The sequence below is a fragment of the Carlito syrichta genome, unplaced genomic scaffold (assembly GCF_000164805.1).
Source record: "Carlito syrichta isolate Samal-C Ts95f unplaced genomic scaffold, Tarsius_syrichta-2.0.1 Scaffold302058, whole genome shotgun sequence".
In the NCBI taxonomy this organism is placed as follows: Eukaryota; Metazoa; Chordata; class Mammalia; order Primates; family Tarsiidae; genus Carlito; species Carlito syrichta.
The window spans coordinates 387,198-411,828 of NW_007246154.1; the positions used below are offsets into that span (position 1 = coordinate 387,198).

General features: G+C 42.9%; 1 protein-coding gene across 1 annotated transcript in view; it reads left to right on the forward strand.

Moving 5' to 3' along the window:
• Positions 1–24,631, forward strand: part of SASH1 (SAM and SH3 domain containing 1) — a 363,374-nt gene that overhangs the window by 169,700 nt on the left and 169,043 nt on the right. The window lies entirely within an intron of this gene.

Consider the following 24,631-nt stretch of genomic DNA (forward strand, 5'->3'; position numbering starts at 1 on the left):
TTCTTTTTTTTTTTTTTTTTTTTTGAGTTGGAGACTCACTGTCCCCCAGACTGGAGTGCAGTGGCCGCTCCCGGCCACCACAGCCTCGACCTGCTGGGCTCCGGCGATCCTTCCGTCTCAGCCTTCCGAGTAGCCGAAACTACAGGCGCGCGCTACCACACCCGGCTAATTTTTTGATTTATTGTAGAGATGAGGTCTCGCCAAGTTGCCCAGGTGGGTCTCGAACACGCGGGCTCAGGCAATCCACTAACCTCAGTCTCCCAAAGGCGCGGGATTATAGGCTGAGCCACCGAGCCCGGCTGACATTTACTTTTCTATCATTCATTTGATGTTCACAGTCTTTAGGAAGCCTGTTTCCCATTTTGTGTTTTGGTGAATCAAACTCTTTTACTCTCTTTTTATTTTTTTACTGAGACATCTTGGAGGCATAGAGCTCCGTACAAACATAGTTGGTTCTTCTGGTAAAGGATATGAGGAGGGGTAATATTGAAGTACTTCTTATCCTCACCTGCTTCATAACTGAATTTCAGGAATTCAAATGGTGCATCCTCCAGTCAGTGGTATTTTACATTTTGCCCCCTACCTTGTCGAAATGGCTCATGTCATGGGAGCTTTGATTGATGGAGTTAGGAAGATGGAGATCATTTTTAAGGAAGAGAGATTTAAGGAAGGGAGACACTCTGCTAACGATATAAGTTGTAAGATACAGGCACAAGAGAGATACCTGAAAGGAAAGAAACATGAGACGGAACAAGAAGAACCTCATTTAATGGAAGTGTTGTCTGGATTTGGTGAGGTGATGGCAAGTTTCTAGTGTCTGACTTGGAATGTCTGGACCCTGAGTACAATAAGCTCTGCAAATATATAGGTTTGGGCCTGAATTTTGTTATTTGTGAAATTAAATGAAAATGAGGATTTCTGGGGTTTTTTTTTTTGTTTTTTGTTTTGAGTTGGAGTCTCACTCTGTCACCCAGACTGGAGTGCAGCGGTCGCTCCCGACCACCGCAGCCTCGACCTGCTGGGCTCTGGCGATCCTTCCGCCTCAGCCTTCCAAGTACCTGGAATTACAGGCATGCGCTACCACGCCCGGCTGATTTTTTGATTTATTGTAGAGATGAGTCTTGCTGCCCAGGCGGGTCTCAAACCCATGGGCTCAGGCAATCCACTCACCTCAGCCTCCCAAAGGTGCGGGATTAGAGGCTGAGCCACCGAGCCCGGCTGAAAATGAGGATTTCTTTTAGGATACCTCTTCAGGTAGCATTTCTTCCTTCCCATCATCTTTGGGTTCTGATGAATTTTGGAACTAGCAAGTAACTCTGTTGGGTACATAGGATATCTTTGTGTGTGTGTGTGTGTGTGTGTGTGTGTGTGTGTGTGTGTGTGTGTGTGTGTGTGTGTGTGTATCTGTGTGTGTGTCTGTGTGTGTGTGTGTGTGTGTGACTCTACTTTTAGATTGTGATTTTCCTGAGACAGGACATCTCTCACAACATGCAGAGTTGTGCATCCTTTGGGATATGACCATGTTAGTAGAGTTCTTTTGAACTAGATCATGGGAGATGGAAAAAGGATGGTTCTTTCTTTACTTGGGTCTCTTTGAAAAGTACTCATCTTCTGTTACTTTGAATTGCTACCTCAAATTCATTGTGAAACAAGACAGAATATAAATATATATTATATAATTTATATTTCTGTAGTCTTTTCAGTGCTAAACTATAAATTCCCCTGAGTACAGTCCAGTTTTCTAAGGGGCTAGATTTAAATAAGGTGACCTAGGAAGGAGCTGAGATAGACCAGACAAATGAATATCATAGGGGGAAAGCACTCTTGAGGCAGAGAGAACATCAACTCAAAGTGCCCAAAATGGGAATGAACTTGGTGAATTCTAGGAGTAGAAATAAGGCCAACATGTATGAGCATGAGGCCATGCTTATAATTCTAGCATTTTGGGAGGCCGAGGCAGGTAGCTTGCTTGAGCCCAGGAATTCAAGACCACCCTGGACAACATAGCGAGACCTTGTGTCTACAAAAAAATAAAAAAAATTAGCTGGGTATGGTGGTGTACACCAGTAGTGCCAGCTACTTGGGAGGCTGAGGTGAAAGTCTCACCTGAGCTCAGGAGGTCAAGGCTGCGGTGAGCTATGATTTTGCCACTGCACTCCAGCCTTGGTGACAAGTAGAAGAGTGAGACTTCTACTCAAAAGAATAAAAATAATATAAAGAAGCTAGGCTTAGTGGCTCACACCTGTAATCCCAGTGCTTTGTGAGGCTGAGGCGAGAAGATCACTTGAGCCCAGGAGTTCGAGACCAACCTGAGCAACATAGAGAGACCTTGTCTCTTTTTTTAATAATAAAAATAAAATAAAATAAGGAAACAAGGCCAACATGATTATTGCTTAGTGAATATGAGAGATTTGGGATTAGGTCAGAGTCAACCAGGGACTGGGTGATATAAGCCATAGTTAGCCTATGGTTGGAGGCATGACTGGAAGGCTTACATTAATTTATGTTCTTGAACGATCACTGACAAGTTTATGGGAAATGGAATATAAGCTGGCTGAAAAGCCACTGTAACTGAGAGGTGGTGGTGGTGTACCTGGTCCAGGTCGTGGTCCAGGGGCTGTAGAAAAGTAGGAGGTAGCGCCTCTGGATTTGGGCTGGACATTAGCAAGGCTGGAAAATGAGGGAAGAGGAGACTTGAAGAGGGCAATGAGGTGTTTTGCATTTTTATCTAGGTGTTCTGGAGTTGGAGCAGAGAATCCAGGTGAACCCAATGACGTTAAACTAACTTTCGGTAAAAATTTAAAACAGCCGAGTAGACTACAATGATGTTCTCTTTCTTTCAAGAAAGTCTATTTGGAAAATTTGGTGAGGGCCAGTCTCAATCATGCTGCCCATGTTCTTCCTGTAGAGACCTCTCAAGTGACCTGAACACTCGCTTCCCCTGGTTGGCATGAGGAGTCCAGTCACTCATTGTGTTCTTGACCATGTCAGCAAGGGATGGTGTGACTGCAAGGGGTGGTGTGGCTTGTGCACAGAGCCAAGATGCTGGGCTCAGACCCATCTCAGCTACTGAGATGCAGGTTTCCATTCAAGGAGATAAGAAAGGAGCTAAAGTAACAGGGTGAATGGATGGAGAGCTGTTTAAGGGATAAATAATGGGTCCTGGCAACTGATTCAAGGTGGATGACATGAGAGAGTGGGAGAATGGCACTGGTCTGCATTTCAGTGAACCTGGCACACTGGTGAAAAGGAATGATTTGGATCTGATGGGCGGGGGGGAGATATGAGTGGCTTTCATGGGGGTACACTTTTAAGCTAACTGTTATATCTTACATCCCAAATTAGTCTGCTTTGTTTTCTTGAAATTTCCTAGGGTATTTGATCAATTAGAAAACCTTTTTCTGTGGTGCATCACCAAATATTGTCTTTTTTTAATTTTTTGAGCTGGGATCTCACTTTGTCACCCAGGCTGGACTGCAGTGGTATGATCACAATCACAGCTAATGGCAGCCTTGATCTCCTGGGCTCCGGTGATCCTTCTATCTCATTATCCCGAGAAGTTGGGACTACAGGCATGCGCTACCACGCCCAGCTAAATTAAAAAAAGAAATTTTTTTGTAGTGACAGGATTTCTGTGTTGCCCAGGCTGGTCTCAAACTCCTGAACTCAAGCAGTCCGCCCACCTTGGCCTCCCAAAGTGCTGAGATCATAGGCATGAGCTGCTGCGCTCAACCTAAATAATGTCTTTAAAATATATGTATATTTCCATGTTACTCTCATTGCTCGGCTCAGAAAGTGTGGTGATTAAAAGCTGCATGGCCATCCTTGTAAAATGCAGTCACTCTGTAGCAGTCCCCAGAGCTTACTGACCCTTGTGGACAGACAGGACTGTTTTCAGCTGTTTGAGAAGACCAGGTCCTGACACCAGGTCCCATAGTGATGGAAGTAGGAATCCACAGCATGGAGAGGGAAGCAAATCTCTCTGTCCATACGATTGTTCAGTCACAAAAGGGAAGAGTTTCTTCCTGTGTTGAATCGATATCTCTAGGTGATATATACAATCATACAAGTGTATTTTCTGGTTCTTAAACGTTTGATTCCAAATAATATTTAAATGAGGGTTTGTGTTTCAAAAGCTCACTGGGAGGATAATTGTGTCAGACTTAATTAAATGACTCAAAAATCTATATAACCTCTGTGTTTCTGTTCCCAAAAATAAAATACAGATAGAGGCATCTTAGGGCTTTGTTAAGACAATTAACTCTCCGACTTTGGTGGTTAATAATTAACACTAGCTAAGATTTAGTGAGTGCTTCCTGGGCTAAGTGTACTAAATGCTATCTGTGCTTATCTATTTTAATCTGCACACAGTCCTATGGGATGAGATACAGGTATTGTCATTATCACTGCATCTTACTGATCAGGCTGAATGAAGTTATTTGTCTAAGGTCCCACAGTGCTGCCATTGGGGTAAAATACCAAGAATACTGGCTTCATAGCCCACATCGGGTTCCAGTGTGAATCTTTGTTGTGTTAATATTCCCCTTTCCTGGCCTGGAGCTCGACCTGCTGGGCTCACGCCTGTAATCAAAGCACTTTGGGAGGCGAGGAGGGAGGATCCTTTGAGTTCAGGAGCTTGAGACCAGCCTAGGAAACATAAAGAGACCTTGACTCTACAAAAAAAATTAAAAAATAGCCAGGTGTGGTGGTGTGCACCTGTAGTCCCAGATGCTCAGGAAGCTGAGGTGGAAGAATCACCTGAGCCCAGGAAATCAAGGCTGTGGTGAACAGTGAGCGTGTCACTGCACTCTAGCATGGGTGACTGAATGAGACCCCAATTCAAAAACACAAAAACAAAAACAAGTATCTCTTTCCTAAGAAGAGCTACAAACCATTGTCAATTTGGAAATATAGCAATGCATTGACATCTAGCCCAGTCTCAGCCCTTCTGCTTCCTGGTCTGATGGGTGGACAGAAAGGGAATCGTCTTACCCTAAGGACATGTCCAAGGACAAGCATCAACATAGGATAGGAAGGGTGCAGTTGGTGTGAGCAAAGGGCGGTGGGGGTGGGGAAAGACAGTAAATATACTTTCTACTCATTCTCTTTATTTTCCTTTTCCAATTTTCTGGGTAGTGTCCTTGATGTGTATGAATTTTCTTATGTGTAGGCATGTAGGGAGTTGGGAGAGATTTTCTCACTTCAGAGAGAAAAACTCGCCTTCAACAAATATTTATTGTGTGTCTACCACTTGTCAGGTACCCTGATCATTCTGGGGTAACACCAGAGAACATGGACCTGACTGTGGGGAGGTTCATCTCTAACCAGGTGGGTGCTCACCAAGACTGGACTCATTATGGGCTGGAACCATTTTGACCTTTGGCTAGAGAACTCACCTTAAGAGTACTGTATGCCTTTTTGTTGTTTATTGCAGTTATGCTTCCTTAAGCTAAAGGCTTGGGTGAGAACACCTCAGTCCTTTCTGCAATCTGCAGTTGAGTCAGACCATGCACATTCTTGACTTGTAAGTTCTAGTCTGCTGAGCCATCCCATCACTCAGCCTGGCTTTTTAGTTGCACTGCTGCCAACAAATTGTTTAGCCAGAGGCCCTGGTTGGGTCCGTGGGGAAACAGAACAAAACACACTGCTCCTGTTTACATCCTTGGACTCACGCCACCCATTTCTCCATAGCCGTCAGGATTTCCTCAGGAAGCTTTCCTGGGGGAGGGTGGGCCAGGGTTAACCAGGATGTAATGACTTGTGAGCCCCCCTGTCCTCTGGAGCTGGCTGAAGTCAAGCCCAAATCTGCATTTGGCCTACCCTTCCCAGTCTGGGAGTTTCAAGGCCAGAGTGGTTGGGGGAGTTGGTGGAATAGATGGGGCTCCTGCCTCCTTGTACCAGGCTCCCTATTCCCATTTCATGTTCTCGAAGTGCTGGGGTAGAGCCCAAGATGGGGGTGCACATCTCGGAAGCCTCCAGTGTCTGGGCGGCAGCAACTGTGTCAGCATTTCAGTCACAGCTTTTCCCATGGGGCCTGTGGGTGGGGTCACTCAGGGCTGCTGGGTCAGCTGTGAACCCAGCCTCAGGAAGAAGTGATGGAGTGGAGGATGTGACAGTTTGTCTGGCCTGGCCAAACACCCGGCCATATGTTTCCTCAAATGTGGTTAAGTGAATTATTCAACTGTACACAGTAGGTATCTTGGGAGTACAGTGAACTCACAGACTTTTATTTAAAAATATTATGGCACGGGAAGGGGCGTTGCTTTCTGTGGAAGGCCTTGGTAGATGGCTTTATAGTTTGTTTGTTTTTTTTTGAGTTGGAGCCCCACTCTGTCACTCAGGCTGGAGTGCAGCAGCACGCTCAAGGCCACCGTAGCCTCGACCTGCAGGGCTCAGGAGATCCTTCTGCGTCAGCCTTCCAAGTAACTGAATCTATAGGCATGCGTCTCCATACCCAGATACTGTCTTTATTTATTGTAGAGACGAGGTCTCACCAAGTTGCCCAGGCTCATCTCGAACCCTTGGGCTCAGGCAATTCTCTTGCCTCGGCCTCCCAAAGTGCTGGGATTACAGGCTTGAGCTATTGTGCCCATAGCTTTATAGTTTAAAGAAGCAGTAAGGTTAGCTTAAGTTTATTACATGTCCAACGGAAGTAAGTCTGCACTTCTGGAATGAAGTCAGATTTTGTAATAGTTGGGCATGGATTTGGATCTGGATCTGCTCTTTAGTAGCTGTGTTTGTAATTTCCTTGAGTGTCTATGTCCTCATTGGTACCATATAGTTAGTAAAACGTACAATGTCTTGTATGTTTTAAGTGAAATGACATACAAGAATACTTGACATATAGCATAGGTATATAGATGCTCAATAAATGGACATTAGTCCCCTAACTCTTTTTTTTTGAGTCAGAGTCTCATTTTGTCACCCAGGCTGGAGTGCACTGGCATGTTCATGGCCACCACAGCCTCAACTTGCTGGGCTCAGATGATCCTTCTGCCTCAGCCTTCCCAATAGCTGGAACTATAGGCAAGCGCTACCATACCCGGCTGTGTTTTTTGATTTATTGTAGAGAAGAGGTCTCACCAAGTTGCCCAGGCTGGTCTCAAACCTGTGGGCTCAGGCAATCCTCTTACCTCAGCCTCCCAAAGTGCTAGGATTACAGGGCTGAATCACCGTGCCTAGCCTTGTCCCTTCTTATCCTAGCAACCTCTCCAACACACACACACACACACACACACACACACACACACACACACACACACACACACACACACACGATTTTTCTTTTTTTTTTTTTGAGTTGGAGTCTCACTCGGTCGCCCAGACTGGAGTGCAGTGGCCGCTCCCGGCCACCACAGCCTCGATCTGCTGGGCTCCGGCAATCCTTCCGCCTCAGCCTTCCAAGTAGCCGGAATTACAGGCATGCGTTACCATTCCCGGCTGATTTTTTGATTTATTGTAGAGATGAGGTTTCGCCAAGTTGCCCAGGCAGGTCTCGAACCTGTGGCCTCAGGCAATCCACTCATCTCAGTCTCCCAAAGCACGGGATTACAGCCTGAGCCACCACACACATGATTCTATTTTCTTTCAGACATTGATACAGGAATCTTTCTGGGTTCTAAATTCATAAGTGTCAGGAAGTCAACAGAAGACATTCAGTTTGTTTTATAAACTTGAACAAATGGAACAAAAGCAAATAGTTTTCAAGGCATCCATATGATGACGTGTGAGGCAGCAGGCTGTTTCTTAGTCTGGAAGATAAGGATCCATTAGATTGTGAGGCTTTTAGTAAATGCCTGCCTTGTGCAACCTTGTGGTGGCACTGCAGAGAGTTGCAAAGAAAGGAGACACGTGTGTTGACCTGACAGAACTAATACATGCTGGGAGAATACTTGAATGTATGTATGTGTCAGGAAGTCAACAGAAGGATATCAGGGAATACAATATGGAGGAGGCGCCTTCTTGTAGGAGAGGGGAAAGGACTGTTTTAGAAGTTGAGTTGTCATGAGTTTCTGGGACTCCTACAGACTGTTTTTATCTTTGGTCATGATAGACTAGGCAGGAAGACTAGGAAAATATCAGGACTATAGGAAACTGCAGGAGAATTCAGAAACCTGTGGAAACTCTTGAAGGTACTGCCACAATTTCAGGCCTACTAGAAAGAAATCTAAAAAAAAATTGTCAAAATGGCTCTTACCTAACATGCCTGATACAGCTTACTCAGGATGTTTTGTGGTTGAGGGCTGACCACCAGACAGGGCACAGTTGGGGAATCCCCCTGGGAATGCACGCAAATAACCAAGTTGACTTGCTTTTACCTTTATCTTCATTATTTGCTCATTAGCATACTAAATGATACACCCTTCAACACCATGACAGTTCCAATCCTGCCTATTTATAGTAATAAACTCAGTGACATCCCAATTTCAGGAATTGCCCACCTGTCTCTTAGAAAAATCTAGCCCTTTAGTAGAATATTCCACCCGTTCCACCCCTTCATTATTGTAACCCACAAAACTCATAAGCCAGAGACCCCCGGTGTGACATTTCCTTGTGTCCACCCATGGACTTTGCCCAAAAGTGTGCACTATTTTGTTGCTTCCACTTTTTTTTTTCTTTTGAGTCATAGTCTCACTCTAGTGAGTGAGTCATAGTCCCCCCATCTGGAGAGCAGTGGCATGTTCATGGACACCACAGCCTCGACCTTCTGGGCTCAGGTGATCGTTCTGCCTCAGCCTTCTAAGTAGCTAGAACTACAGGTGTGCGCCACCATGCTTGACTAATTCTTTTTTTTCTTGAGTTGGAGTCTCACTCTGTCGCCCAGACTGGAGTGCAGTGGCCGCTCCCGGCCAACGCAGCCTTGACCTGCTGGGCTCTGGCGATCCTTCCACTTCAGCCTTCCAAGTAACGCGCTACCACACCTGGCTAATTTTTTGATTTATTGTAGAGATAAGGTCTCGCCAAGTTGCCCAGGCGGGTCTCAAACCCACGGGCTCAGGCAATCCACTCACCTTAGCCTCCCAAAGGCGCAGGATTACAGACTGAGCCACCGAGCCTGGCTCCTTTTTTTTATTTATTGTAGAGATGAGGTCTTGCCAAGTTGCCCAGGCTGGTCTTTGAATGCCTGGGCTCAGGCAGTCCTCTCACCTTCACCTCCCAAAGTGCTGGGATTACAGGTGTGAGCCACTGAGCCCGACTGCTTCTGCTTTTAATAAACTTGCTCACTGCCTTTCTGTGTTCATCTTGCTCTGAAATTCTTTTCTGTAATGAAGTCAAGGACCCAGTATAGAATACTGGTAACAGACACAGAACCCTGATAACAACCATATCTGCTTCACACATTGAAACTGTTTCTTCCTGGGCAAGGTGATTTCATGTTGCAGACAAGTTTTTGAAAATAGACAGAAGAGTTGGTCATGATAGTCCATTGAATTTTAAGCAATAATGGCAATTGTTAATGATACGAGCGATCATTGTTGAGTTCTGGGTGCCAGATGCTGTTCTGAGGGTTCTGCATCAATGATCTCATTTACTTGGCAGCATTACAAAGAATAGCTGAGGCAGGTGTCTCTCTCTCCAAGGCACAAAGACATTTAATATCATAAGGTCAGAGTCTGGGTCCTTAACTCCTTTACCATATTAGTTCTTTCCTTTCTTTGACAACCCTCTATGCCCACAAAAGAAACTTATAAAAATGATCCCCGAACAAATAGATAATTTGTTAGTAACAGATAGTATTTTTCTTTTTTGTAAATAGTAGATGGGGATGAAGAAGGGTAGGATAGATGAAGTAGTCTCTTAATGACCCTTCTAGAACCAGTATTCTGTGGTTTTTAAAGTCTATCTGTATATCTTATACTAAAAACATATTGTGGAGTATGGACAATGCAACTCAAGGAAACAAGTAGGTGATTATCATTGGAGATTTAAAAATGGTTGGTAAGATTTAGAATTAGAAGGAAATTTACACAGAAGTAGTCTGTGGAAATTTTTGAAATATGAGTGCCAGCATTTGAATCCTTGAGGTACGCCTGGCTAAACCAGGTTGAAATGTTTCAATTTCAAACTTTTCCTTTTCTTGTCTCTTAGCACCATCTTGGTTTTCCTTCATTTAATTCTCTTGCGTTGGAATTATTTAGGGTCTCATGTTTTCTTAAAAATAAGTTCTAATCTTATAAGGTGTTCTCATATGAGGACTGAAACACGTTTTGTATACAGGAGGTAAAATTTTACCATGAAAACACAATTGGTTAAGTATATTAATTAATACCTCTTGCTTAGTGCCTTCCTCTTGGTGTCCTCCTTGAATGTTGAATGGTATTGTCAGGATAATAGCCTCATGGAATGGCATGTTCCAGGAATGGCGAATCCCCCTCCTTCCTCTGTGATTTACCTTCTAGAGCCTTTGTTGCCATGGAGGGGGTTGGGGAGAGAAGGGACTAATGTCACTGGGGTAATGTTGAGGAAAAAATGAAATGAGGTTGAAATTAATTGACTAGCCGGGCTCGATGGCTCAACCTGTAATCCCGCACCTTGGGAGGCTGAGGTGAGTGGATTGCCTGAGCCCGTGGGTTCGAGACCCATGGGCAACTTGGTGAGACCTCATCTCTACAATAAATAAATTTAAAAAATTACCCGGGTGTGGTAGCACGCGCTTGTAGTTCCAGCTACTTGGAAGGCTGAGGCGGAAGGATCGCTGGAGCCTAGCAGGTTGAGGCTGCGGTGGCCGGGAGCGGCCACTACACTCCAGTCTGGGTGACGGAGTGAGACTCCAACTCAAAAAAAAAAAAAAAAAGAAATTAATTGACTAATCTCTTTTTAGGCATTTTCTGGATTTACATCTATGGAGAGAGAATCAGGTTGAGTCTTCTGCATTTTAGCCCGAAAGTCATGTCCAGCCTCTATGGCCACTCTTGTATGTAGGGAGGTGGGTGCAGACTTGGTCTCAGTCTCAGTCTGGGTCTGGAGCCAAGATACTCTTTGAGTTCACAGTATTCCTAAATAAGGAAAGGCAGAACAGGAGTAAAGAACCTTCTCCACTCTAGATATCCCAGTGCACCTGCCTCCTTACGTCCAACAAGATGGTGAAGTATCTGTGGGTTCATGGGAGGACAGTTAACTCTAACGGCCTTTTGAGAATCTTTATTTCCTGCATTTGTGGCCCGAGTTTGCTCTTGGAAGTCAAAGGTCTTATTCTAGGATATTCATTAACAGAACCATTTTCTCCACTGGTAGTTACTCACAGAAGTTTCTCTCGAAATGTAGTACAAAAAAGTATCTGGAGTTATCACTGTAGATCATTTATGATATGGATATACAGAAGGCCTGAAAATAGTCATCACTCATTTTTGCAAAATGGAGCAGTACAGATACTTCTTTTCTCATTTTGTAAAATTGTTTAAATTGCAGTTACATAAGGAAGCACACCACCACCCTCCCATGAATCCAGAAACACCAGCATGTATAAACCTGTTTCCACTGCGATGCCCTTTCACTTTGGGCTTAGACTAGAGTCAGTTCTTTATAAGGCTTTCTATGGAATGGAATAATTTTCCTTTGGTAGTGACTGTTTTGCAATATTATGCTTACTGCATTTGACTTTCTCACATATATAAAACTAATAAACTTCATAAACACAGAGGTGCTAAGTGTTAAAACTGACACCTCTTAGGGGTTTGTTTTTAATAAGCTTATGTAATTAACACCTTGAACTATATTCCATTTGTTTCTTTTGAAACCAGACAAAGAGAGCAGGATGATACACATACACAGGGCACCAGCGTAGTTAATATTGGCTTTTTAAATTATAATGAAGTCATGGGTGTTTTAGAAGTTAAAACTTTCTAGTTACTTTTAAGTCTGAGGACTGAAGAGTAGATATGTTACTTTGAAGGAAAAAAATTAAAGCATAAAGCAATATATAAATTGTTTATATTCATCTTTCCAAGGGCCTGAGCGTGGTACCTGACATCAGAATGCTTACTGATTGATGCTTGTTGATTGATCGTTTTCCTTTTTCCATTCATTCGTTCATTCATTCATCCAGTGCATTTATATTGAGAACCTGCTAGGCACCACCCTAAGCAACAAACAGAACTCAGAAAAATCTTTGCTTTCCTGGTCTTGATACTTTAGTTGGGGGAGCAAGACAATACAAAATATAAACAAGTAATGTGCAAACTATTTTAGATGGGGAAAAGTGGTGAGAAGAAATGGAAGGCAGAAATGGGCTTAGAGATTGTGTGTACAACCCAGGGAGCTTGCAGTAGTGGGTAGGATGTCCCATGAAAAGAGAGTATTTGAGTGACAACTGCAGCGGGGGGATGGCAGGTAACTGTGGGAAGAGGCAGAGGAAAGACCAAGTTCAAAGCCCAGGCCAAGTCAGAGTGGGCTGGAGTGTTGGGGAGCAGCATGGTGACCAGGGAGGCTGGGGCACTGAGCCTGGGAGAGGTGAGGCAGGAAAGAGATAGGGGTGCACAGTGGTGACGAGGCTTTTAGGTCACTCTGGGGACTGTGGCCTCTGCTCTGAATGACACGAGTTCGAGTAAGGTGTTTGAGCAAAGGGATGTTCTCTAAGGTTCTAACAGAATCTTTCCAGTTTCTGTGTTGAGAGGGTGAAGGGGAGAGCCCAGTGTTTGAGTTCTCAGCATAAAATACATTTGTTGAACTGCTGTGCCCCATGGATGGAGAAACACAGCCCATCCTGACCAAATCAACACACTTGAGAAAAATAAAATAAACAAAAACTAGGTGTCTTAATAGTACATTTTATTATCTTTTAAATCCCCCCCCTCCCGCAATGTGGCAAACAATTAAAATAAAAATATTTGCCCTATCCACATCCCAGAGAAGAAAATGAAACTGCCCTTTTTATAAGGTAATAGAGAAGCATGAAAAGGTTTGGGTAGGTGGTAGGTGTGTTTTAACTAGTTCATTTCCTTTATGAGGTTGTTTCATTGTAAATCCAAGAATGTGAATGGAAAGGAGGGGAGTACATCCAAGCACCTACTGGTCAACACCATTAGGACTGCTAACCTAGAAATGACCGATGAGTTGATAAAAATGTTAATTTTCAATGAAATGAATTGCTCTTTTAAAAAAGTACACCTTGGATTCTCAACATTGGATGTCAATGAAAATCCAGTGGTGATGTTAGTGAATTCTACCTCATGAGCAAATTGAGAAAATGAATTTTATTGTTCTCCCAGTAATTGTCTTGGTTGAGTGATATGAATTCAATATAGATTTTTTTTTAGTTTTCTCAGAGAAATAACTGTCAAGCTTACATTGTAACTTTGTGTAGAATGTAATACAAAGCAAATAATAATAATCTCCACTTAACTTCCAAGATGTTTTTATTTTTTATTTTTTTGAGTCGGAGTCTCACTCTGTTGCCCAGGCTGGAGTGCAGTGGAACGCTCATGGCCACTGCAGCCTCCACCCACTGGGCTCAGGCGATCCACTGGGCTCAGGCGATCCTTCCATCTCAGCCTTCCAAGTAGCTGGAACTAATGCCACCATGCCCACTAATTTTTTGTTTTATTGTAGGGACGAGGTCTCACCAGGTTGCCCAGGCTGATCTTGAACCTCTGGACTCAGGAGATCCTCTCGCCTCGGCCTCCCAAAGCTCAAGCCTGGGATTACAGGCTTGAGCCACTGTGCCTGGCTGTTTTATTTTTAAAAATAATTTATTGTGTCTATTTGAGGTCCACAACACAAGTTATAGATACGAGATTTAGATAGTGCACATGGAGTTAGTGCCATGGTTCCTGCAGTGAAGTGATGAACATATCTATCATCTCACATAGTCGCTTTATTTCGTGACAAGCGCCACTGAAATCTACTTTTTTTTAACAAAAATCTCTAACAGAAGACAAGTTTATTAACTTCCAAGATGTTTTTAATCTTTGAGTAAGAACAGACCCATGTGCTTTGGATGCTTCTTTAGAGCACTTTCACGTTATATTGTTGGCAAAAGTAAAACTCTTTTATGATGAAAATCAAGATCATACTTGAGGGGAAATGATGCAGTTAGGAAAGAACTTTTCTCCCTGAAGAAACGGAAATGAAAGTATGGCCATCGTGTCCTATGTAATTTTTTATATAGTTACACGTATAGATGGACAGATACCTAGATATGGGTACAGATAATGCTCATGTATATGCCCAGAGCAAGAAGAGTCATTTCATAGAGCTGGCATTCTCTAAATCTGATTTTTTTCTGTATGTTACAGATCAGATTGTGGTACAGGATGAAACTAAAAGATTTCCTCTACATCTGACAATCACAAATGGGCCTCTGGGTCCCTCAGTGGTATCCTTAGTGCACTGACTGCTGTAGTGTGATCGGCCTAAGATCAAGGAGTTCAGTAGAAGAGCAAATGCCGGAAGCTAAATCATGAAAAGTGTTGGAGAGGGTTAGGCGGATTGATTTCTTTCTGACTTTGAAAAGACACCACCCAGTTGGTGTCATATGAATAATAAAAGGCTTTAAAATTGTTCCCAGTAAATAGAAACAGTTTTCCCTTCAACCTCTGGATGGAGTTTATTGTAGCTGTTTATGACCACAAAGGGAGTGTGCATGTTTTCTGTGGCAACAGCATTGCTGTTGTATTTGTTTTCTTATACCAATGGAGGGAACCAGTGACATTCCTGTTGGTCTCCTTGTTGGGAGTGAGATGCTAGGAATTCATTGGGTAAGTTCCTAGTGCATTCAGTGCCTTTCTACATAGTCCATCTTTGTTTCAAAATCTTACTTGCTTTTTTCTCTCAGGACATGAGAAGATTGTGAAACTTCAGTGACTTTAATTAAGCTTATTGTACCAAGGTCCTGGCCTCAAGTGATCCTCCTGCCTTGGCCTTCCAAAGTGCCAGGATTATAGGCATGAGCCACCGTGTCTGGCTGGAACTTCCTCTGTGTCCTTTTGGTGTAAGACACTTCTTTAGATTTCAACAAGATCTATGACCCTCAACATGTTTAGAATTACCAGCGATAAGTGGAAGTAATTAGAAATCAATAATTTCTGTACTTTGTCTTAAGAGACTTGGTTTCTTATCTTCTTGGACAAACCACTCCACAACAAATGGTCTTTGGTTACTATTTATTCACCTTTACAATGAAATCACCCAATGAGATCATATTTAAAGCCCCTGTATTGAAATTCGAGGTATCTGTGTTTACAATATATTGGAATTTGCTGGGCGCGATGGCTTATGCCTGTAATCTCAGCACTCTGGGAGGCTGAGGTAAGAGGATTGCCTAAGCCCCACCTGGGCAACTTGGCCAGACCTTGTCTCTACAATAAATACAAAGAGTACCTGGATGTGGTGACCCGCGCCTGTAGTTCCAGCTACTTGGAAAGCTGAGGCGGAAGGACTGCCTAAGCCCAGCAGGTCAAGACTGCATTGGCCGTGAGAGTGTAACTGCACTCCAGGCCGGGCAACAGTGAGAGTCTGACTCAAAAAGAAAAAAAAAAAAAATGGAATTTTTCACCCCATCATGTGATATAACCTGGTCCCATCAAATAATGAGGATGGAGTATTGGAAGAGTAAGGACTTCCATTTCATGAGTGCCAGATGCTCTGCTAAGGGTTTCCAGATATCATTTTATTTAATCCTGTTACAAGCTTGGGATAGCTGTGTTATTACCATTTTACAGAAGAGGAGAATGAGGCTATGTGAAGTTAAGTAACTTACCCTGGATCACCAGCTTGTAAGTGGCAGAGAAAAAGGTTCAGATGCCAAACTTTTGGATCCTTTGGATGGAGTCCTCTGTCACCAGATTTCTTTCTCAGGGAGGCTGACCTTATTCAGGAAGCTTTTCTCTCTGTATTTGACTGTGGCCATGCCTGACAGGAGGAATAACAGCCCAGTGGATTTTGACCCTGTCCTCATTGCTCAGCCTTTTCAATGACAAAGGTGGGAAGGGGTCTCCTGCCAGGGATCACAGGGCCAGACACTGGGAGAATGGCTCTCTTACTGTCACTTGATTGCTGTCAGCAGTGTTAATGATTCACAGCTGGACATAAGTATAACAAAACACCTGGCCAAGAGCTGGGTGAGCTTCCTGGATGACATTCCCATTTGTTGGGGGATTTTCTAGCTGGAGAGGGACAAGTTGCGATCATTTTACAGGTGCCAACTGAGTGTCCCGTTTAGAGGTTTTTATGTGGAACACAAAGTTAATGAAATCAGGGTCACTACTTTCAAAATCTCTGTGGCTTGATTGTCGCTGAAGTGTGTGGCAGGGAGTTTGGTGCTCTGCTTATTATTTTATTTTATTTAAAAAAATGTTTTGTAGAAATGAGGTTTCGCTATGTTGCCCAGGCTGGTCTAGAACTCCTGGGTTCAAGTGATTCTTCACCTTGGCCTCCCCAAATACTGGGACTACAGGTGTGAGCCACCATGCCTGGCCAAAACATATATTTAAGAAAACATTTTTTTTTTGGAGATAGGGTCTCACTCCAGTGGCACAATCAATGCTTATCACAGCCTCAAACTCATGGGCTCAAGTGATCCTTCCACTTCAACCTCTCAAGTAGCTGGGACTATAAATGTGCACCACCATGCCTAGCTAATTTTTTGATTTTTTTTTTTTTTTTTTTTGGGAGACGAAGTCTCACTATGTTGTTTAGGCTGGTCTTGAACTCCTGGGCTCAAGCAGTCTTCCCACCTTAGCCTCTCAAAGTGTTGAGATTACAGGCATGAACTATTGAACCCAGCCAACAAATTCTAAAAAGGCTGTAACACCCTGATTGTTATTTCTTAGGCAACTGCTAAGTGTCAGGCATTGCAGTGACAGTAAGTACTGAGATTGCAAAAAGAATAAGGTCAGGTACCAGTGGCTCACGCCTATAATCCCAACACTTTGGAAGGCCGAGGTGAGAGGATTGCTTGAGTCCTCGGGTTCAAGACCAGCCCCGGCAACTTGGCAAGACCTCATCTCTACAATAAATAAAAAATTAGCCAGGTGTGGTGGCGCGTGCCTATAATTCCAGCTACTTGGAAGGCTAAGATGGAAGGATCCCCTGAGCCTGCGGTGGAGGCTGCGGTGGCCTTGTGCCACATGCCACTGCACTCCAGCCTGGGCAACAAAGTGAGACTATGACTCAAAAATAAAAATAAAAAAAAGAATAAGGTCCAGCCTCAGCTTTCAAAAACTCTGAAGTCTCTTGATAAAAACAAACACATAAACAGGTAAGCCACCTCTTTACAGTGGGAAAGTTCAAATGTATACAAAAGCAGAAAGAATATGTTAAAGAGCTCTTAAGTTCTGTCAACAGCTACAGTTTTCAGTCACCACGAATCATGTTTCGTCTGTCTGTACTCACTACCCCTCCCAGCCTTGTAATTTGAAGCAAGTCCCAGACATCATGTGAAACCATTTGTATGTGAGATGGTGAATGTAGGTATCATGTACAAACCATTTTTTAAAGGTATAGTTCTTAAAAATGTGGAATTTTTGTCAGCAGCACCAAGAAACAGTTTCAACAACTTTAGCTGTATAAAAGTGAATGGTTACAAGTGTCATGCCTATTGTCGGACAGTTTTTATTTATTTATTTAGAGACGCTGTCTTGTTCTGTCCAGGCTGGAGTGTGGTAGTGCCATCATGGCTTACTGCAGCCTTGAACTCCTGGGCTTAAGCAATCCTCCTACCTCAGCTTCCCAAGTAGCTGGGACTATAGGCATCTACCACCATGCCTGGTTAATTTTTTGTAGAGACAGGATCTTGTTTTGTTGCCAGTCTGGGTCTCTCAGTTTTGATCGAGTTGGCTGAATGCCTGTACAAGCTTACCAGTTGCATGCAGGAGCAGTATGAGCAAACCAGCCAGAGTCAGGCTCAGTCTGATGCCGTGTATGGATCACACCTCGTGAGGCTCTTTGCTCAAGCTGTGGCAGAATTTAATTTTCACAAAACCCGGCTAACTCAAATATTGTATATCACTTAGCCACATTGCTAGCAATTTCAGATTGTTCTGAGATTAATATATTCATTTGCAAAATTCTAGTAGTATCATAGTCAGATCTTGATTGGCCAAATGCTTGAAAAATGTCCACATCCTCTATTTTGTGTGCCAGAGCAACCAGAGGAAACTCAAAGTGTGATTCATACCCATCGAAACCTGCGAATCTGGTCTCAAATTGTGACTTCATTCCCACCCAATTAGCTCTGCTGTTCTTTCCAAATCTGTGATTCTATTAAGCTCAGGGCAGATTAGAAATGGAAAATGAGTGCAGCCTACCGTCACCATCTGCTAAATCCAAATGTCCAGTTTGGGTCTGAATCTATACTTGTACTTTAAAAACAAGTAATCAATGTTCCTATTCTTTTCTCTGCCTTTTCCAGTTCCTAGGTTCCTGTATAATAATCTTTTGAGCTACTGATAACCAGCAGACTGGATTTTTCAGAGCCTTTAATTCTGAGGAGATCTTACATTAAGCACACACAGCTTAGTAAATCCCTTCAACAAGTTCTCATGACTTAGCCATCTGACTGCGTTAAAATAAAATTAGCGGGTACAGTTTGCTCTTTTGTCTAATAATAATAAACATTCACATTTTTTGACTTTATATTGCATACTTAGCACTTAGCACAGCACCTGGAACATAGTAAAGATTATTTGAATTAATGAAATATCCTATAACTTGTTGATGATGGAAGGGTGTAAACACAAACACATCTTACAGCCTTGATCACCTTCTCCATCATGCCTGGCAATTGATGTGGTGTACACAGGGGCCAGCATATACTCCTTGCCTGTGGGATGTGGAAGAGGACTTCTTTTTCATCTTATTTATTATAGCTCCTCCTCTCTATGCTCAGGAAACTGAGTTTGTTCATATTTAGACCAAGCTTTTCAAATTCCTTCCCAATAGGTAATTAGGGATTACTAGTTCATGACTGAGATTTTGGTAATAGCATTTTTGCTAAAAAAAATCTCAAGCCTGTTGAATCCTAGGGTCAGGCAGGCTGCACTGGACCTGACAGAGGTAAAGGAGAAAGTTGTTTCTGCTGGGCCTCTAATTCCGTCCTACCACAGATGACAATTCCCCAAGAGTGCCGAGAGTTAGTATAAGAAGAGGAAAATGCAGAGGCACTTGGTGAGCATCTGTGTTTAAGGAAGAAGCGGTTGAGAGTGACAAGGAGAACCACAGGCAGTGGGGTTCTAAAATAAAGTGGAGGAATCCCCAGGGCTGCAGCCTGGGAGGTGAACTCCAAAGTGACTTTCCAACTTTGTCACAGATTCACTGGATGGAATATATTTTACATTGTGATCAAGTACAGCTATATATATATAAAATTATCTTCATGAGATATGCTGCAACATTTTCCATCCTGCTCTGAGCTCTTCTGTGCTATGCTACACGATATCTTTTAAACACATGCTGGTCTCAAATGTCTAAATCTATCTCAAGACCCTCTCGTGGCTTGTACTGTTCTACCCCTTCCTAGTGTGGTTCTGAGTTAGTGACTGCCACAAACGCTACCTTATATGAGATTTGGGGGCCTGAAATTGAACCAGCAGCAGCTACATTTTTGTTCTCTGAAGGTTGGCGGAGGGTGCCAGGTGTTGTGGCAGCTCCCACGTGGTGTCACTGAACCTGCTAGTTTACCTTGTTGGCATGAGGCAGCTCCTGGGCCCACAATGACTCCAGGACCTGCCAGATCTCCTCTTCCGCGTCCTGAGCCAAGTGTGTGTACACCGTGAACAGTGCTCTCTTCTCTTGTAAGTCACCCGTGGCATCAGGGCTGGAGCTGATGAGAAGCAGATGTGGACTTGAGTTATCTTCATAGCTCCAGTGTTCTCGTGGGCTCTGCTTTGTCTTTGCTCTCATCCACATCCTGCTTCCTTCATAACTGCCAGCCTGGCTGACCCAGAGTGCCTTTGGGTCAGGACTGGGTACAGAGGCTGCAGCCTTCACTGGCCATCTCATTAGCTTCTACATTCCCCATAGCAGTTGTGTTTCTCTGATCCAGCCTTGATTTAGACAGCCCCTAATGGGTCATGGTCTGCAGGGTGAATAACACTGCAGTTGATTATCCATTTGGGAACAGGAAAGAACTTTGACCTTTTAATTTATACTTACTTTTATCTCATTTAAAAATGCATATTTTTGGCCAGGTTGCAAAAGAATAAGGTTCAGTCTGGGTGCAGTGGCTCACGCCTGTAAACCCAGCACTTTTGGAGGCCAAGGTGGGAGGATTGCTTGAGCCCTGGAGTTCAAGAGCAGCTTGGGCAACACAGTGAGACCTCATCTCTGCTAAATATTAGAAAATTAGCTGGGCATGGTGGCATGCTCCTGTAATCCCATCTCCTTGGAAAGCTGAGATGGGAAGATCACTTGAGCCCCGGAGGTCAAGGCTACAGTGAGCTGGGATTGTGCCACTGCACTTCAGCCTGGGTGAGACCCGACTCAAAAAAAAAAAAAAGGTTTTATATTTTTGTGGGTATTTTTAATGTACACAATTGTAGTTATGAATAGAATTGATATTAAGTGCTTCTAGTTGTAGGCATGTATATTTTATATTCATAAATAAATATACATATATTGAGGAGGTTTCATGTCCCAATTTTTTTTTTTCCTAAAATTTTTCCTCCGACCTTTACAGACCACCTATCTTAGAACAGCGAGAGCTGAGAGAGTTCTGGGAAGGAAAGTGTAGTCAATCCTGCCTTCTGCTTTTCTGGAGGGCATCTGTGTTAGCTGGGATCCACTTATGCATAATGGTGACACTATGACCATATCTGCCAAATGAGCATTGGATATAGGCGCTGGCAAGTTTTGAGTTGTTTTTTGGAGAGGGGGTGGAAGATATGAAATCAGCCCTGCTCCAGCCACCTGCCATGTGGGTGTGTCCCCAGGGCCCTCACTGGTCACCAGCATGATCTAATATGTCCCTGTAGCATATGTTTATAGTTACTACATGTTTAAAACTTTCCTGAGACAATCTATATTACCAGCACAAGCCATTTTTTTTTTTTTTGAGTTGGAGTCTCACTCTGTCACCCAGACTGGAGTGCAGTGGCCGCTCCTGGCCACCACAGCCTCGACCTGCTGGGCTGCGGCGATCCTTCCACCTCAGCCTTCCAAGCAGCCGGAACTACAGGCGCGCGCTACCACGCCCAGCTAAATTTTGATTTATTAAAGAGATGAGTTCTCGCCAAGTTGCCCAGGTGGGTCTCAAACCCGCGGGCTCAGGCAATCCACTCACCTCAGCCTCCCAAAGGCATGGGATTTCAGGCTGAGCCAGCGAGTCCTGCTTTTTTTTTTTGAATTGGAATTTCACACTGCCAGGCTAGAGTGCAGTGGCACACCCTTGACCACTGCAGCCTCAACCGGCTGGGCTCAGGTAGGTAATCCTCAGCCTTCCAAGTAGCTGGGAATACAGGTGTGAGCCACCATGCCTGGCTAATTTTTTGATATATTGTAGAGACGAGGTCTCACCAAGTTGCCCAGGCTGGTCTCGAACCCAAGGGCTCAGGCAATTCTCTCACCCTCGCCTCCCAAAGTCCTGGCTCAGCTCAAGCCATCTATATGTAGAGACACTGGGAGTGATTACCTCAGAGAAAAATGCCTAAGATCCATTATTACACAGTCGATGAATTTCTCTAGAATGACCTGGCAGGATGGGATGACAGAGCCATTGCGCAGATTCAATGAGGCTGAACGAGGAAACCAGGATTAAAGTCATTTTTATAGTTGTAGTAATTTCACCTGGAAGGTTGCTGAAAGTGTTTATCACTTCAAAATCTTTAAACAAGCTAATTAAGAGTGAAAACACATTGTGAAGTCATTGAAGAAATCAGGTTAGGCTTTATTGTATTGTGCTGGTTAATTTTTTTTAGTAGATCTACCTTGGAGAATCTATCTATATGTATATCTTCATCCATTCCTGTCTAGAGCAATAGGAAACAATGTAAATATTACATAGAATTTATATTATATAAAATGTATTTTATATATACTTATTATGAACAGAAAAGCTCCACACAATAAATGAGTCAGGAGACTGTTCTCTTTCTTCCCTCAACTCTAGGGAGTTAGATCAACACATCTGAGTTTTCCCTGTGGGCTCTGCCTTTATAGATACAGCAAATAGGAGGGCCACAAGATCATTTGCATTCATTTGCATATAATCTGCATGCAAAAGGTTACTTTGTATCTCCTGGTGTTTTCAAAGATTTTTTTCTTTTTCTTTTCCTTACCCCCTTTAAGTCTGCCAACATGTTCTAAGCCCTGTCAACATATTCTAAGCCATAAATGACATCTAGTTAAAGAAGAGCAGAAATAACAAAAGTCATAATACAAGCGCCTTCTGTTTTCATAGTGCTTTTAGTTTTTGCATTTTCCAGAGACAGAAGTGCATTGGGATAAATCTCCAAAGTATTGTTAAACCAATTGTTGAGGGAACAGTGCTCTGCTTCTTTTCTCTTTAATTGCAACAGCAGTTTACCAGATCTGAACTGTGGTACAATGCGCCTTATCTCTATATTTTTGTGTTGGTTGTATGAAAGATGGGTGTATGGGATACACGTGCTCTGTGACTTTGGGGAAGGTTATACAACTTTGTCTTCTGTTGAGCTGACACTGGTAGTGGTGCCACAGATTTAATTTAAGTCTTCACCAAGTAAAATGGTTGGTCATATAACAGACAGTTGCCGTAACCTGATTCTGTAATAAGAAGAGGAAAGAGAACTTGAGTCTGCATGTATCTCTTTTATCTTTTCTTTGTTTCTTTCTCCTTTTTTTTTTTTGGATGGGCAGAGTCTTGCTATGGTGCCCAGACTGGTCTCAAGCTCCTGGGCTCAAGCAATCCTCCAGCCTTCTCTTTCCAAAGTGCTGAGATGATAAGTGTGAGCCACTGCCTCTGGCTCTTTTCTTGTTTTTAAAGACAGGGATGAGAACATTCTTGTAAAAAGATAATGTGATTCAGAATTTCACAATTTACTTAAGAAAATTATTTTGAGGAAATAAAGTTTTCCCCTGTTCGTAAACTTGAACTAATATTGCTTAAGTCTGAGAACCAAAGGGGAAAAATAAGAAAGAAGTGAAACAGATGAGACAAGGAATAAACTCACTCTAGAAATTTCTGAACACCTTAAAAAGTTTAAAAAATAATGCTTAGTGTTTTAATAATGTTCATCATAATAAATGTAGAGATGAGTGAAGTCTTATTTTTAGAAGTTCATTTTGCAACATCAGTGCCTCTTGATATTAGCATTGTTGGGTGTTGAGTCAAACACAAACACCACATTCACTCAAAGAAAGACGCTTTTAAGTGCAGTTCTGTTGAAACTTCAACTGCATTATTTAAATTTTCTACAGACTTATGTTGCACATACTTTTAGTAAAATTAGATATGTTCACGGAGTAGGTCTGTAGCCATCTCAAGTAAGGACAGGTGGATAAAAATGATGCAAATGTTGTAAATTGTTCTGAAAGAGCATGGATTTTTTTAAAAACCATGTTGTTGAGTATGATTGATGATTGACATGTAAAACACTGCATATTTAATGTGTACAGCTTGATGAGTTTGTGGGTAAGCATATACCACATTAAGGTCATAAACATATCCATCACAAAGTTTCTGCCCTTCGTTATTGTTATTTTCTTTTAGAGGGCCTGGATTTTACATGGATAAAGAAAATAATCAGGTAGTTTGTTGGCTCCATTTTATTGGGACATAAAGGATTCTTTTGGGGGACAAAATTTAGTTTTCTTTTGCTGTTTGTTTGTTTGTTTGTTTGTTTTTAGAGACTAGGTCTTGCTATGTTGCCTGGACTGGGCAGAACTCTTGGGCTTAAGCGATCCTCTCACCTCTGCCTCCCAGAGTACTGGGGTTACAGACGTGAGCCACCACACCCGGCCAAAACCTTTTGAAACACACACACACACACACACACACACACACACACACACACACACACACACATACTCTTTTATTCTTTTGTCTTTCTTGGCATTTAATTCATCAAGACTGATAAAAGTGGTACTTGTGGGGACTTAACGGGCACATCTGGAAAGCAATTTGGGAAGACGTAAAATCAACCAGCCATGCCACCTTGTTCTAAATTACTATCTGGAGCAAGGAGTGGCTGTTAGGGACTATTGTAGGGTGTGAAATGTTGACTTTCTTTGGCCCGAGTTGAGCTGAACAGCTGTTTTCCTCCTCATTAGCGACAGACATAAGTTTTGGGTCCCCAGATTATTGGAGAAATTTCGAGTGATTGGGTGTGGGATAGAGAATTTCACTAACAGGAAGAAAAAGTTTGATCAGTAGCTTGCAAACTTTAGGATAGAAATGAGGAATTGGCTTTGAAGAAGATGTTTGTGATATTGTGATATATATATATATACTCAACCTTGTTTACTGATAACTCTTAAAACTCATGGAATCTCTAAAGTGGTGTTTTTTTTTTAATGCTAATAAATCGACTGATGGCTGGCTGGCCCTGGGTAGCTTCAGGATGGGGGGGCTGGTCATTGGAAGGAAAAACCTAGGCAGGATTAGGGGGTTGATATTTTTCAGCCCCACCCCCCAGTCTCCCAGCAGGGAGGAGTAAGGGAAGGTGTGAAGGTAGAGCTGATCACCAGTGGCATTTGATTGAATCAATCATGCCCACGT